The sequence below is a fragment of the Myodes glareolus genome, chromosome 24, assembly GCF_982192425.1.
Source record: "Myodes glareolus chromosome 24, mMyoGla1.1, whole genome shotgun sequence".
Lineage (NCBI taxonomy): Eukaryota > Metazoa > Chordata > Mammalia > Rodentia > Cricetidae > Myodes > Myodes glareolus.
The window spans coordinates 38,821,072-38,835,935 of NC_142049.1; the positions used below are offsets into that span (position 1 = coordinate 38,821,072).

The 14,864-nt window shown below is 35.2% G+C and overlaps 1 long non-coding RNA gene across 1 annotated transcript in view; it reads left to right on the forward strand.

Annotated features, from left to right (window-relative positions):
• Positions 1 to 7,312, forward strand: part of LOC148118177 (uncharacterized) — a 40,495-nt gene extending 33,183 nt beyond the window's left edge. The window contains exons 6-8 of the long non-coding RNA XR_015736275.1: positions 2,767 to 2,925; positions 4,628 to 4,676; positions 5,096 to 7,312. This is a non-coding gene — a long non-coding RNA (uncharacterized LOC148118177). The remainder of the gene's footprint in view (positions 1 to 2,766; positions 2,926 to 4,627; positions 4,677 to 5,095) is intronic.
• Positions 7,313 to 14,864: the final 7,552 nt, after the last annotated feature.

The window sequence follows — 14,864 nt, forward strand, 5'->3', positions numbered from 1 at the left end:
AGCCTATAATTTGTGATCCTACAGCAGTTAAATAAGAAAATGAACCCAAAGAAAATCATATAGTTATTCTCCTGGAAATTGGAAGTAGAAAAGCTTGTCAGGCAAATCTTGGCTGCACGGGGGTGGTGGGGAGGATGTAAGGGGAGATGGGTAGAGAGAAGGGAAAAGGGGAGGATTCGGGAGAACTTGGGGGAATGGGATGGGTGGGAGGGAGGAAGGGTGGATATGGGAGCAGGGAAATAAATATCTTAATTAAGGGAGCCATTTTAGGGTTTGCAAGAGACTTTATGCTTGAGGGGTTCCCAGGCCCAAAGAGAGGTCCCCAGATGGTTCCTTGGGCAGCAGAGGAGAGGGTGTCTGAACTGGACTTGTCCCATAGACACTGATGAATATCTTACATATCACCATAGAAACTTCATCTGGCAATGGATGGAGATAGAGACAGAGTCCCACATTGGAGCACTGGACTGAGCTCCCAAGGTCCAAATAAGGAACAGAAGGAGGGAGAAAATGAGCAAGGAAGTCAGGACCACGAGGGGTGCTTCCACCAACTGAGATGGTGGGATTGATCTAAGGGGAGCTTACTAAGGCCAGCTGGATTGAGAGTGATGGAACATGTGATCAAACTGGACACTCTGAATGTGGCTGGCAATGAAGGCTGACTGAGAAGTCAAGGACAATGGCACTGGGTTTTGATTCTACCGCTTGGACTGACTTTGTGGGAGTCTGGTTTGTTTAGATGCTAGCCTTTATAGACCTGGATGGAGTGGGGAGGACCTTGGACTTCTCACAGGGCTGGGAATCCTGACTGCTTTTCAGATTAGAGAGGGAGGGGAAGGTGGGGAAGTGGAGGGAAAAGGGAGGCAGGGAGGAGGTGGAAATTTTTAATAAATAAATAAATTAATTAATTATTTAATAAAAATATAAGTCATTCTCATATTTTGAATTCATAATATTCCTCAGAATACAGTAGAACATTCTCTGGATTTTGTAATGAAACAATTACATACGCAAATTTACACAATTTAAATTCAATAATACAAATATACATATACATAAATATAAATCAATTACTATTTGTATGTGTTAGCATAATAGCAGGCCACAGTCTTGAAATGTGCCACATGTGGTATAAAAACAGGCAAAAAAATCTTAGCAATTCCTTCATTCACTGTATATGCTTCATGTCCTGGTATAATATGATAGTGTTAGTATACCAGATTTTTTTACACGTATATATTATAAATAGATCCAATTGTTAATATTTCAAATTACCAGTTTATGGACAGAGCCTTCAATGAGTCTGTTACTTTTTTGAACATAAAAGCAGAATATAACATAAGGGTTATTATTTGGAGTAAACAAAGAAGTTTTTATATAAAACTCACTTCTCTACAACTTCCTTTCCTCTGATTCTATTTTTTGCATTTTTACAGATTCTACAATTTTTGTCTGCCTCCTGAACTAAAACTGTAGGATCACTACAATGTCTTTGATGTTCTTATATAATCCACACATATATCAAATAAGAGCAACATTCAGAAGTCTCCCATACAAAAATACATAGAAGGAAATAAAATTAAGTTTTACTGTTTATCTTAAAAATAAAGTATTTAAATAACTGTTTACACTATTAGGATCTGAATGTCAGTCTCTTAAATCATGATTATAGCTATAATTTCTACTTACACTCATCCTAAAATATTACTGTCAAAACCACAACTAACAAGAGTACAACATATTAAGGTTAAATGTGTGATTTTCCGGTTACTTCAGATGTCATAATTTGCCAAAATTTAGCTCTTTGAGGTATTACTGGTTTCATATGCATAGATATGTCTAAATTTTTACACTTATATTTTTTAAAAATGCAGATATATAATTGACAAAGGGAAAAATTTGCCAAATGCAGCAATCGAGCCTACTCCATATTGTTAGGGAGATTGTGGTAAAAAATAATCATAAACTTCCTCTGCAACTTTTCTTAGGAATATAATTTCTAACTCGGTCCTAAATATTTATCTGTAGACCTACAAGACACATCGGCTATAACTTGCAGAAAAAAAAAAACAGATAAAGTTAAAGTATTAAAGAACAAAACTTTAGAAATCTTAAATGCCTATTAAAATTAAATGAAAGCAAGAAAACAATGAAAAATGCTTAGCACAATGACATCCCTCATTGAAATGTCAAAAGAGATGGAAAACTCTCTAAATTAACACAATTACCAGAAAAGCCACTGACAAATGTTGGAGGCTAAGAAGAAAGGATCATTTTCTACTGTATAGTAATATTGATAGGCTTTTTTTATTAGAAAGGTCAGTGTTAAATTAGTTATATAAAATCAAAACAGTGAGTATTCAGTATGGAATTCTGATCTGTACAATCATATCTACACAATAAAATATAATAATTTTTGTGTGGAGAGTTACTGCTCCCTGATTCAGTTTCGCACATCTGTGGTGCTTGGCTTCTCATGCTGCTCTGATCTGTCAAATACTAACTCTCCAAGAGGTTAGGCTTCATTGTTCCCATGTCCTGAATATTCTGACTTTTCTTCTTGTTGCTATTAGGGACTTTATTCCTGACCATAGTTATTATCTAGTAAGTTGCCTCATTAACTATGTACACGAGGAGAATTTCCTCCTTTTCCTTATCCTTTATTTACCTGGATTTTTCCCTTGAATAAAGAAGACTTGATCAAAATCCTGTCTTGTCTCCATCTCCTGTGTCTCTTTTCACATCTCATTCTCACTTCCACTCTAGGGATGCATTGACTGAAGGTGTGTCAGGGTAAATTGGTGCCCATCGTTTGGCTGGAACATGGGGAATTCAGTGAAGAAGCTGTTCAGAGACACACATGGAAAGTGAAGAATAAGTAAGAGGAAGAGAAGCACAGGAACCTGCTGTGTGTTCTAAAACTCGGTAAGCTGAACACCGATCACGGGACAATAACTTAGCATGAAATGAGACATGCATTCAAGACATGGGGTGGGGGTAAATATTAAAATTAAAAGTTAAGGTTTTTTGAGTACATAAAAGATGTTTATAGATGAGAAAAATTGATAGAGAGTAAGAGAGGCTCTTGAAGATTACTATTAAACATTTGGGCAAAGAAATTTCAATATAACTGTCTATTTTCTTAGAATTAATAAATTTTGGTCTTAGAGGCATTATGATTTTATAGTTGACAATTTTTGGGGATAGAAGAGAAAGTATTATTAAAAGATAAGGTATAGAAAATGAATAAAAAGGAGCCTAAATATTAGCAATGGCAAATATGGGTTTTTAGATTTGAGAAGGCTCAAATTAATATAGCCAGCAACAATCCTGTGCTAAGGGAAATTGTTTTTCCTGTGTTAACAGGCAAGTGGGGCTTGTAATAACCCTAATCATCAGGCTAATACCCCAGTTGAAATACATGAATGACTGAGAGAAATAGGCATGGAAGCATTGGAGCATCTTTGCCGCATGGGAGAGAACTATGGTTGTTGGATTATAGTTATACAGAAATCTAATGAGCCTTATATTGAATTCCTAGCTCGGCTAAAACAAACAGTAGAAAGAACTCTATTTGGAGAAGAAGCAAGGAAATAACTTCTTAAAATGCCAAGCATATAAAAATGCCAATGTGTGTTATAGTGAGCTAAGCTATCAGTTTAGGAAACAGGAAATATTAATAATTATAGGAATGAATGAAAAGACATTCCATCTGAAAGTAGAAAACTGCAATTGGTTGCTGAAACTATGACCACCAATTTTTATAATCTGCAAAAAGAAAATAAACATTTTAAAGATTTAACATGTTTGGAAATCGGCAAATCAGTTTTTACCAAAGAAGCTCAGGCAAAAGTAAAGTTAGTTAAAAAGGGTATTCATAATGCCTTTTGAATAGTTTATAAACTCTGATCACATGCAAAATATCTAGAGATCTGACATTTGAAAATTTGGAAATGCTCTAAGGGATCATTGGATACTTTTTCCTATTTTCAAGAGGAACGTGGACATTTACATACTAATGCTAATCATCCATATGTTCAATATAAAAATCCATTTTGAGAAGCAAATCATAGTTTAAAGTCCATTACATTTTAATACAGAAAATTGAAATTTTAAAAAGGAAGATTTTTGTATGGAAATAATGTGAGATATTTGGAAGCATTAGGGTAAATTTACATTAATTCATATTAAATTTATCAAATCTGCCCCAAAGGGATATTCTCACTAGGGTAGAGAAATATTTTGCTTATACTTCAAATGTTCAACTAGCAGAAAAATTGCCAAGATGCTGAATAGCATTCTGCATTGCTAATGGAGAAAGGGAGATGGTATCGCAATCTCTCTCTGCAGGATGAGTAACAATTATGAATCCTGAAGAAGACATTCCAATATTGGCCATGGTACAATTATATTCATGGAAGCGAAATTGACAACATTGGTCTTCACCACGATCACAAACTGGGGGTCAGGTGAAATCTCTTGTGCCCTATGGTCAGATTATTGTCCAGCAGTACAAAAGATGGGTTACAGCCGAAAATTGTTTTCTGACTGTATGTGCTCTGTTAATTGTCTCTTCTGTTCAGGGATCAGCTATAAGTTATTGTGTTTATATCCCTTGTACACATAGGTTAAAGCCTGTCTTTTGGTGAGATACTGATGTTTTAGTGTATAGTACTGTAAGCATCCTCTCTCCTCCTTGAAATGACTTGACTTATCTGAATAATTTTGATGGGACCTCTTATAATATTACTTATAAGGATGATAGAAAGCCAATAAGCTTTGGAAATTGTCCTTGTTTATCAGTGGGATTACATTATTACAACCTGGTATTAAAATAGGCATATCTCATACTTGTCTTCAAAGACTTTCAGCATGGTCCATTAATAGACCTGGGAAATTACAAATTATCATATCCTGTATGTCCAGATATTACGTATCATGGTTTAAAGTATCAGCCATTACTTTGGGAGACTTGTTTGGGAAAATTTGGCAAAATAGTTCAAAATAAATAGATCCATTGGGGAGCATATGGTCAATTTATTAACACATGTTATGAATGGAATATTATCACTTGTAATTTGCTGAATGCTATCAGGTTGAATTGAGCCGAGAATGAAATGATAACAGGAAGACATCTCCTGGCATGGGGAGATAGAGGAATCAGTGATAATCGCATTGCCTTACTCACAGCTCCTACTGCAATTCAGGAGATTGTTCCTGCCTTAATATGTGTTCAGCATTTAAATGGCTCATTTTTTGCAACAGGTGTATCTGTTACTACTTACCAAATTTCCCTTATTTGGAAGTACTAATATTACTGATTGTTTGCCAATACCACATGTATTTTTTGTTGGAAGAATTAATTCTACAACTGCAATTGATTGTTATGATTGTCAATTGCATTTATATATTAATACCTCTGATGAGTTTAACCCTCATAATCAATCTCTTATGATATTACAACAGCATACACATATTTGGCTGCCTTTTACTTGGGTCATTCTTGGGCTCCAAATTCTCTGGTTAATATTGTAAAATTCTTCAAAAAGATATTAAAAAGAATAAAGCACATGTTCAGTATAGTAATAGCTGTAATTCTTAATTTTATTGCTGTTGTTGCTTCTGCTTCTGTGGCTAGTTTTGCTTTACATATGTCCTTGCAGACAAAACACTTTGTAGAGTAATGACATAAAGACTCTCATGTACTCTGGATAGATAAAGCTCAAGTAGGTGCTCGGCTTCAGACAGAGATTGATGTATTTAAGAAAACTATGGGATGGTTGGGAAAGAAATATCTATCTTTACAAGAACAAATTCCCTTGCATTGTGATTGGAAATCAACCATTTTTTGCATTACTGATTTGTCTTATAATGATTCTTTACATAATTGGAAGGTTATTTAAGCTTATCTTTTGGACAATATCTCTACTCAATCTCACATTGATCTCTCACGTGATGATATAGGATTTACATTTGGTAAATCATATCCTTATTTCGATGCCTCCACCATTGCACAAATTTTTGCTGACAAATTTACATGTCCTAATAGAATTTTAGAAAGTATTCTTCATATCTCCAGTTGTATGCTTATTGTAATCATTTTCATGTTTCTTTTATTCTTGAATATGTATGAATATTTTATTCAACCAATAAATATGCAAAAATTTACATATTTTATAGTTAAAACATCTTTTGGCATCAAATAAAAATGGGGAAGGAGAAAGTTCTGGGAACACAATTGGCCTAGAGTGCAGGATCCTCCTGAGACAGATGCGACGAAGTAGAGAAATAGTTGTCTGGCAGACCAAGCATAGATGAAAACATACTTTCTCTGCCCATTTCTCAAATGTTCTGTCAGAATCTGTACCCTATAAGGAAGTGCCCTTTGAGTTCAGTTCATCACACATCACCGGGCATAATGTTGGAAGTGCTTTGCTTCTGTATACTTTTACTTTCTTTCAGTGTATTTTTATTTAATTTGGCCAATACCCAAAACCCTACTAGAAGCTTTATGTTGGCCTCCTTATAAATGCCATGGAGGCATTAGCAATGTGTCCCCTACCTTCTTCCCTTGTAAGCATCCTTGCTTGGCTTATTAATTTTGTTTCGCTAGGATCATTTATTTTAATTTGATGGCTTTAATAGAACAATAGTTGCATGAGGCAACTAACATGTAAAGTATACAAGAAATTTTAAAATATACAGGTCAATTATAATAATTAGACAGAGCCAACATTAAAAAATATATAACAATGTTTAACTGGTAAGATCATGCACACATGAGGTCCACAGATAATTGCCTTTAAACTTGGTGTGATGGGCTGGTTAGCGAGATTCATGTAATGCGAGGATGTATACTTATGTTAAGCATGCTACCTAAGGCAGGAACAGAAGCAAAAGCAGTTCTGTCTTCCTATGATGAATAAGGGTGGTACTACAGGAGCTTTTCCCAACCTAAGACGGGGACAGTCCCCTCAACTGACTTTCAGCTGTCTAAAATAAATAAAAATAAAATGTGGAACCTGTGGGAGACTTACTGCTCCCTGAATCAGCTTCTCCCAACCTGTTGTGCTTCTCTTCTCATTCTGTTCTGATCTGTCAAATACTAACTCTGCAAGGAGTTATTGATCCATTGTTCCCATGTTCTGAACATTGTGGCTGTTCTTTATGTTGAATTAGGGATTTTTAAGCCTGAAGATTAGATCATGATTAGGTTGCCAATGTGTTGCTTAGTTACCCATGTTCACAAGAAGAATTTTCTCCTTTCCCTTACCCTATATTATTCCCTGGAATAAACAAGACTTGATCAGAATCCTGTCTTGTCTCCAATGCCTGTGTCTCTTGTCGCATCCCATTCTCACTAACCCCTATAGGGTCTCATTTGATTTACCTGAGGGGCAGTGAAAAATTTGTTATATTATAGGGCTTATTCTGATAATTTTAGTATAGATATATTTTCAAAGAAAAAAACAAATTGAGTATAAAAAAACATAAATACAGTACTCATGTATAAAATTCTAAACTACATTAAGAAAGTAAACACATACATGCATATGTATGTATAAATATATTTATGCATAATCAATCTCATACATGTACATATACATAAACTTATATAAACATTAGAAAGTAATATAGGCTTCACAATATTGTAGGAGAGACATTGTCAAACTGAACTTCTTATACTCTGAGGCATATCATCTATTTCTCACTAAGATCAAAATAGTGTGTCATTATATTTGTTAATTGGGTGAAGTCATGGCTATAGGTACAAAACTAGACATTCACAGACCATTTCAAACATATGCTTATAATGATAATACAGTGGAAAGAACTTTCTTTGGAAATTTCTACATACATCGATCAGTATAGAATGTTAATACATTTCCTATTATGAGTAATTTAAATCGGATGACTCTTTGTTCTATGATTGCAGATTAACCCTCCTATTAGCTACATGACAAAAATAGAAAATAGTAAGAAGTCTTCAGAAGTATTTTCATCATAAAAGTCAAAAAATCAGGACAGAAATCAAGTAAATATTGCTATTAAGATGATATGATGGAAAGAATAACTCAAATAGCCTTAATGGCTAGGAATCTATGACAGACTTTTATAATAATAATATATTTTATTCTTCCATCATCTAATGCAATATTGATATGCTCATATATCTGAGAATCATTTGACCCTCATAAGAAATTTTCTTTCATACTAGTAGGAAAATAGCATACGCAGGGAAGATTTTTCTATAGAAAATAAAATGCTATGTAGTACTATGTTTTGATGTTTCATGTCTGTAAACCTACTTGAAAGCTTCATACACTTATATTTTAAGGATGGCAGAAATATTGTGACAGATTCAAGTGGAGGGTTTTGATTCTAAAGTACCAATGTTTTCCAGTCTCAACATTACTAGCAGACATACAGGTTTAGAGTCTGAGATGAATTTACAAGATAATATATCCACTTTTGCAAAGCATATAGAAACAAGACACACAATAACAAAGAAATATATTCTGTTAATTATTTTCAATTGAAGTATGTAATACTAGAACCCATCATCAATAAACACTTGGTTTCCCCAAAAGCTTATGCTGTCTGATTTCCTAATTAGGAATGGGCCTAAATTGTGTAAATATCATGTACATGAGAATTTATAAGGAAAAACACAAAGACTTGTTCAGCCAAAACAGGATGTTTGAGCATGTGAGAACCTAAAATGCAAGAGGATGGTAAGAAATATGTTTCCTCTTCTTTTCCTTATTCTAAATTCTTTAGTCTTTGGTGACTGATACAGAAGTGCTTACAGATTTTACTATATAACATTTCCAATGAGTCTAAGTTTTTATGTAAAAAAACCCTTCAATGCCATTCCCATTTTCACAATGAAACTCCATAAATAGAGTAAAGGGCATGACTCCCCATGACACTGTCAGATACTGAAACCAGAATCGATATATTTTCTTGCAGATACTGCAGTGTTTCAAAACTGAAAAGTGGTACCACAAGTTCAAAGGGAAGGAGAATTTTCATAAACAGGGATAGACATGATGCACATTCAATAACAAGTGACTCAGGACTGTAAAAGCAGGAATAAACCATTACCTGACTGCTAATATCCCTGGCCTTTTTCTCATAAATATGTCAAGAGCAGTATGCCGGGTCTGGGCCCTGTACATTCAGGGTTCAGGTAAAAACATTTGGAGCAGAGAACTAGCAAATTCCCAGAGGCTGACTAGGAAGGGCCTGGCAATATTGTTATCTCTCCTTGTTTCTGACTGAAGGAGTGTGTGCATTCAAATTTTTTCCTGAACAATGAGGAGGGTGATCTCAATTCCACCAATAGGAACAAAGCCTGTGGTTACCTTGGAGACCTCCATCAGAGCTGCTGACACATTTCTACCCCGATCTCTATGTTTCTTCTGACAGAAAAAATGAAAGTAAAGTGAAAGACAGGAAAAAATGTAGTTTACCTAGGACCAGAATTCAATTATCAAAAAGGAGAAATCATTGTGAGTTAACTAGGATGTGATCACATATCAGACTTCTTGGGTCTGTATTCTGCCTATCTACCTGAAATTTCCATTTCTCCCTGCTGATGGCTGATTGTGATACTGTGCTGCCGATTGCGGCTTCCTGGTATCACATTCAGAAATGTCATGTCAGGACCCCAGTATAGTGATGGGAGAATCAGACCCTTGAAATTTTCATATTTCCAGGTACCTGAGGCAATTTACCGACATAGCATTTATCCTAGTGTGGCCTCCAAAGATGCATAAGATCAGCACAACCTGGTTGTTGTCCGGTAGAGACATTTTAAGAAAATCTTCATTTCAGAAAATACAGAACCTAAGGCTAACCTAGGAATCACAGATTTTACGGCTGAATCAGTGGCTTCAGACTAGAGCACATTTCCTCCACTGCAAACAGAAACGGGTGACTCTTCGCAAAAATTTCTTGCTTTCCCTATTGCTTCTGTATCCTGCAGTTCTCTGGGACACATTTTCTTCTCTGGTGTTGTTTTCGATGAGGCTTTGACTAAAGTCCAGCCTTTTGCAGGACTTTAGTCAAAGCCCCACTTGCAAAATTCCTCAGTGCAGACCTTTTTATGCCATGTAGGAACCAATAAGGACAGCGATCTCAAACCGAGGACAGGAAAGCACAGGACTCCATTTAACATGATTATGTCATCCAGAGCAGATGAGTCATCTGTGTCTCCCTCCTCTCTGCATGCTGTCAAAAGAATCTGAGCAGTTGACAGGGAACACAGGATAAAATTTAATTTACCCTGGTTTTGCCTCTAGTTAACAATCTACAAAATTGTCAAAATGAGACAAGTTGAGGGAGCCAGCAGCCGTTTTTGCCTCGATCTGCCTATATACATATAGAACTTCCTTCTTGTCTAGAGATTTTTGATTGTGAATCTGGGATGCCTATTTATCTGTCTTCTGATATTTTGTGATTGGTTTTTTTGCCTGCTTATGTGTGTGGTTTTTATACAGTCGATGTATAATTCAATGTTACTCATAATTAGATATAAGGAATTTTATACAAATATAATATACAACTAAAACCAAATTTTGAAGTCAAGATATCTTTAAAACATATATATATATATATATATATATATATATACACACACACACACAAACAGCACATATTATGAAATCCCCCTCTCTCTGTACTTAACTCATTTAAAGTCTGTTGTGATAGTTCTTTCTGTTTGTGTGTTGCATTCATTGCTAATGAATAAGGAAACTGCCTTGGTCTAGTTGGTGGGACAGAACTTAGGTAGGCAGGGAGTAGACAGAACTGAATTCCGGAAAAGGGGAAGAGTGAGAGATGACATGGATCTCCTGCCTGAGACAATACTGGTTAGAATTTTGCTGGTAAGCCACAGTCACACCACGATATACAGATTTAATAGGAATGGATTAAACTAATATGCAAAAGTTACCAATAAGAAGTTAGAGTTAATGGAACAGGATGTGTTTAAATGAATACAGGTTTGGATGATTATTTCAAGTAAAAGCAAGATGACCGGCCAGGGCTCACTCTCCATGCAACAATAGTCAAAAATGAAAGAAAAAACAATAATTACATAATTCAGACTCCCTGTGTATTTTCTATCTTTCCATGACTTATTCTTCTTTACTCATTTATTCTATTACTATCTATACTCTGTCTATTTAACGTATTCTTCTTTACTCATTTATTCTATTACTATCTATACTCTGTCTATTTAACGACTTTGTTTTATTTATTTTCAAACTGATGTTTCTTTTTATAGCTTAACTGTTTTCTGACCAGGAGCCTTTTTATATGCTCTGTAGGCATGGCTATGTATTATGGGAGCGAGTATTTGAACAGCCTTTGCCTTGTTGTCGGATTGATGACTATCTTAAAAGTCATCATAGAACCTGCATCCAGCAACTGATGGAAGCAGATGCAGAGATCCACAGACTATCACTGCTCTGTGCTTCCAAAGTACAGTTGAAGAATGGGGTGCATGAGAATCCATGCAAAGGGATTAAGGTCATAATTGGAATACCCGCTAAATGAGTTTACATGGGCTAATGGAAGCCGCCTAAAACCTCTGGCCTGAGAGTGAGGGAAACAGCATAGTACCAAACTAAGTGCTCTGAATGTTAAAGAGAGATGTATGGCTGGAGAAGACTTTAGGGTCTGAGGCAGTGGGACCTGGACTTACCCATCTTGTGTTATGATTTTAGGGAAAACATTCTCTGGAAAACAACCTAGCAAAGTCTAGATATAGTGGGAACTAAATAAAAATAAAATTAAAATAAACTATGAAATGCTAATATGAATAAAACAAATACCTAAGAAATTGCATGTTTTACTGATGTATCTTTCTAAGGTACCAGGTAAACCATATGATTCAAGCAATAAAAATACATAAAAATCAAAAGAGAGCATTACATATAAATTAGTGTTATTTAAATATGATTTTCTTTTGAATCATTGCAAGTAATAGACAAAAGGCAATGTGTACTACTTGAATATTTTCCTGAACTGTTTTTTTTTCTCATGGGAAACAATTAAAGTCACAGTGTTTTTAGTCTTTAGATTGTTTTATATGCTTACTTCATGTCACACAATGAGATGGGCAGCCTGACTAAGAAAATGGGCCTGGTCATTAATCCCATACTTTAACGCACTTGTACATCGCAGCCCAGCTTGTGGTTAGATATTCTGCATCAGCTCAGTGGGTTAAACTTCCATGATCATGTGGTTGTTCTTTAGTTTCTAGACATGAGCATTCAGGATGTAATCATTACTGAGTAAGGGAAATAAGTAAGGAAAATATATATTTCAGACTAAATACACAAATATAATACTATATGCCCACATTATTATGAGTAAATTTAATCATAAAACTTATCAGATTGCTAACAAGGATGGCACTTTATGGCTCCATCAGCATTAAAATAAAATGTATTGAAAGGCAGTGTGTATTAACTATTCAAAAACAGGTTATGCAATATTCCTTTATATTTTGGGATTATATGTCATTTTGATTGATTTAAGAAAGATCCTGAGTAGACTGTGGCTCAGAAAGACTCTAGACAGACTGGTGTGTGTCTTTTAGTATGCATTACCAATGTTATTGCAGTTCTTTATTGGTTTTTAATATGTAATTATGAATTTAATGAGATACTATTGATGAATCACTGAAAAGGTGGAATTTATATAATTGCTTTCTTTTTATTCATTTTGCATTTTACACTTCTCACACTGACTCCTCTTCCCTATGTTTGCCGCCCCAAAACATATTCTCATCAATTGCTCCCAAAGGTAAGGCCACCTATAAAAAGGAAACATAGCCTGGCACATTAAGCTGGGGCAGTTCCTAAACACTCCCATATGAAGATGAGTTAAGCATCCCAACTTAGGGAATTGTCTCCAAAAATTAGATTTTGAACCAGAAACAGATCCTGCTCCCCCTCCAAGGCCCCTTAAATATTCCAAGCTGCACATCTGTCTCCCACATACAGATCACCTAAATCAGTGGAAAACAGGTTTCACAGCTATTGGTGTGGAGTTTATTATTTCCCATGAGCTTGGTTTAGTTCTCTCTAAGTTTCCCTCTCAGGATCTTAAACCTCCCTTGCTTCTGTAATTCCTGCTCATTTGGCATTTTGTTATTTCCTCATACCATTGAAATGCTTCTCCTACACAAGCCTCAGTACTATATTCTAATGTCACAAAATTTATTGTATGTAAGATCAATTCACATATTGGTGCTGATCTGATCTTCAAAGGCCCAAGAATTTTTGTGCATTGTAAATTGTAATTTTCAAAGGCCAAAGATTCTAAAAGTATATGTCTTTCTTCAGGGTCTGTTACTTCTACTTATAAAACCTTAATTTTTGTAAAAGGTCAATATAGAATTCTTTCTTGACCTGCTTAACCCTGGTATACTATTCAATCCTTTTACCTGATTCCTGAATCCTCTCCCAAAATATGCTAAGTAAGTGTGAGCCATAAGATACTATTACTTGCTTAATTTCCTTTAGATTACTCATACCTACAAGTTGTCATTTATATTATTTGACTGTCTTAGGGTATTTTGTACTGGATGACTTCTCAAAGGAGATAACTGGATAAGCTGTGGTTTCAATGCAGAATTCTACCAGAATTTCCTGGAAGAGCTAATACCCACACTCCTTAATGCATTTCACAATATAGAAACAGAAGAGTCATTACCAAACTCTTTTTATGAAGCTGCAGTTACCCTGATTAAAAAAATACCTAAAGACACAACCAAGAAAGAGAATTACAGGCCAATCTCACTCATGAACAAAGACGCAAAAATTCTCAATAAAATACTGGCAAACCGAATCCAAGAACACATTAGAAAAATTATCCATTATGATCAAGTAGGCTTCATCCCAGAGATGCAGGGCTGGTTCAACATACTCAAATCTATCAATGTACTCCATCATATAAATAAACTGAAAGAAAAAAACCATATGATCATTTCATTGGATGCTGGAAAAACATTTGACAAAATTCCACACCCCTTTATGATAAAGGTGTTGGAGACATCATACCTAAATATAATAAAAGCAATATACAGCAAGCCGACAGCTAACATCAAATTGAATGGAGAGAAACTCAAAGCCATTCCACTAAAATCAGGAACACGACAAGGCTGTCCACTCTCTCCATATCTCTTCAATATAGTGTTTGAAGTTCTAGCAATAGCAAAAAGAAAACATTAGGGGATCAAGGGGATTAAAATTAGAAAGGAAGAAGTAAAATTTTCATTATTTGTAGACCACATGATAGTATACATAAGCAACCCAAAAACTCTACCAAAGAACTCCTACACCTGATAAACACCTTTAGTAATGCGGCAGGGTACAAGATCAACTCCAAAAAATAAGTTGCCCTCCTATGCACAAAGGATAAAGAAGCAGAGAAGGAAATCAGAGAAACATCACCTTTCACGATAGCCACAAATAGCATAAAATATCTTGGGGTTACTCTAATCAAGGAAGTAAAAGACCTATTTGACAAGAACTTTAAGTCTTGAAAGAAAGAAATTGAGGAGGATATCAGAAAATGTAAAGACCTTCCCTGTTCTTGGATTGGGAGAATCAACAGTGTTATAATGGCAATTCTACCAAAAGCAACCTATAGATTCAATGCAATCCCCATCAAAATCCCATCAAACTTCTTCAAGGACCTTGAGAGAACAATAATCAAGTTTGTATGGCAAAACAAAAAACCCAGGATAGCCAAAACAATCTCATACAATAAAGGAACTTCTGGAGTCATTATCATCCCTAACTTCAAACTCTATTACAGAGCTACAGTATTGAAAACAGCTTAGC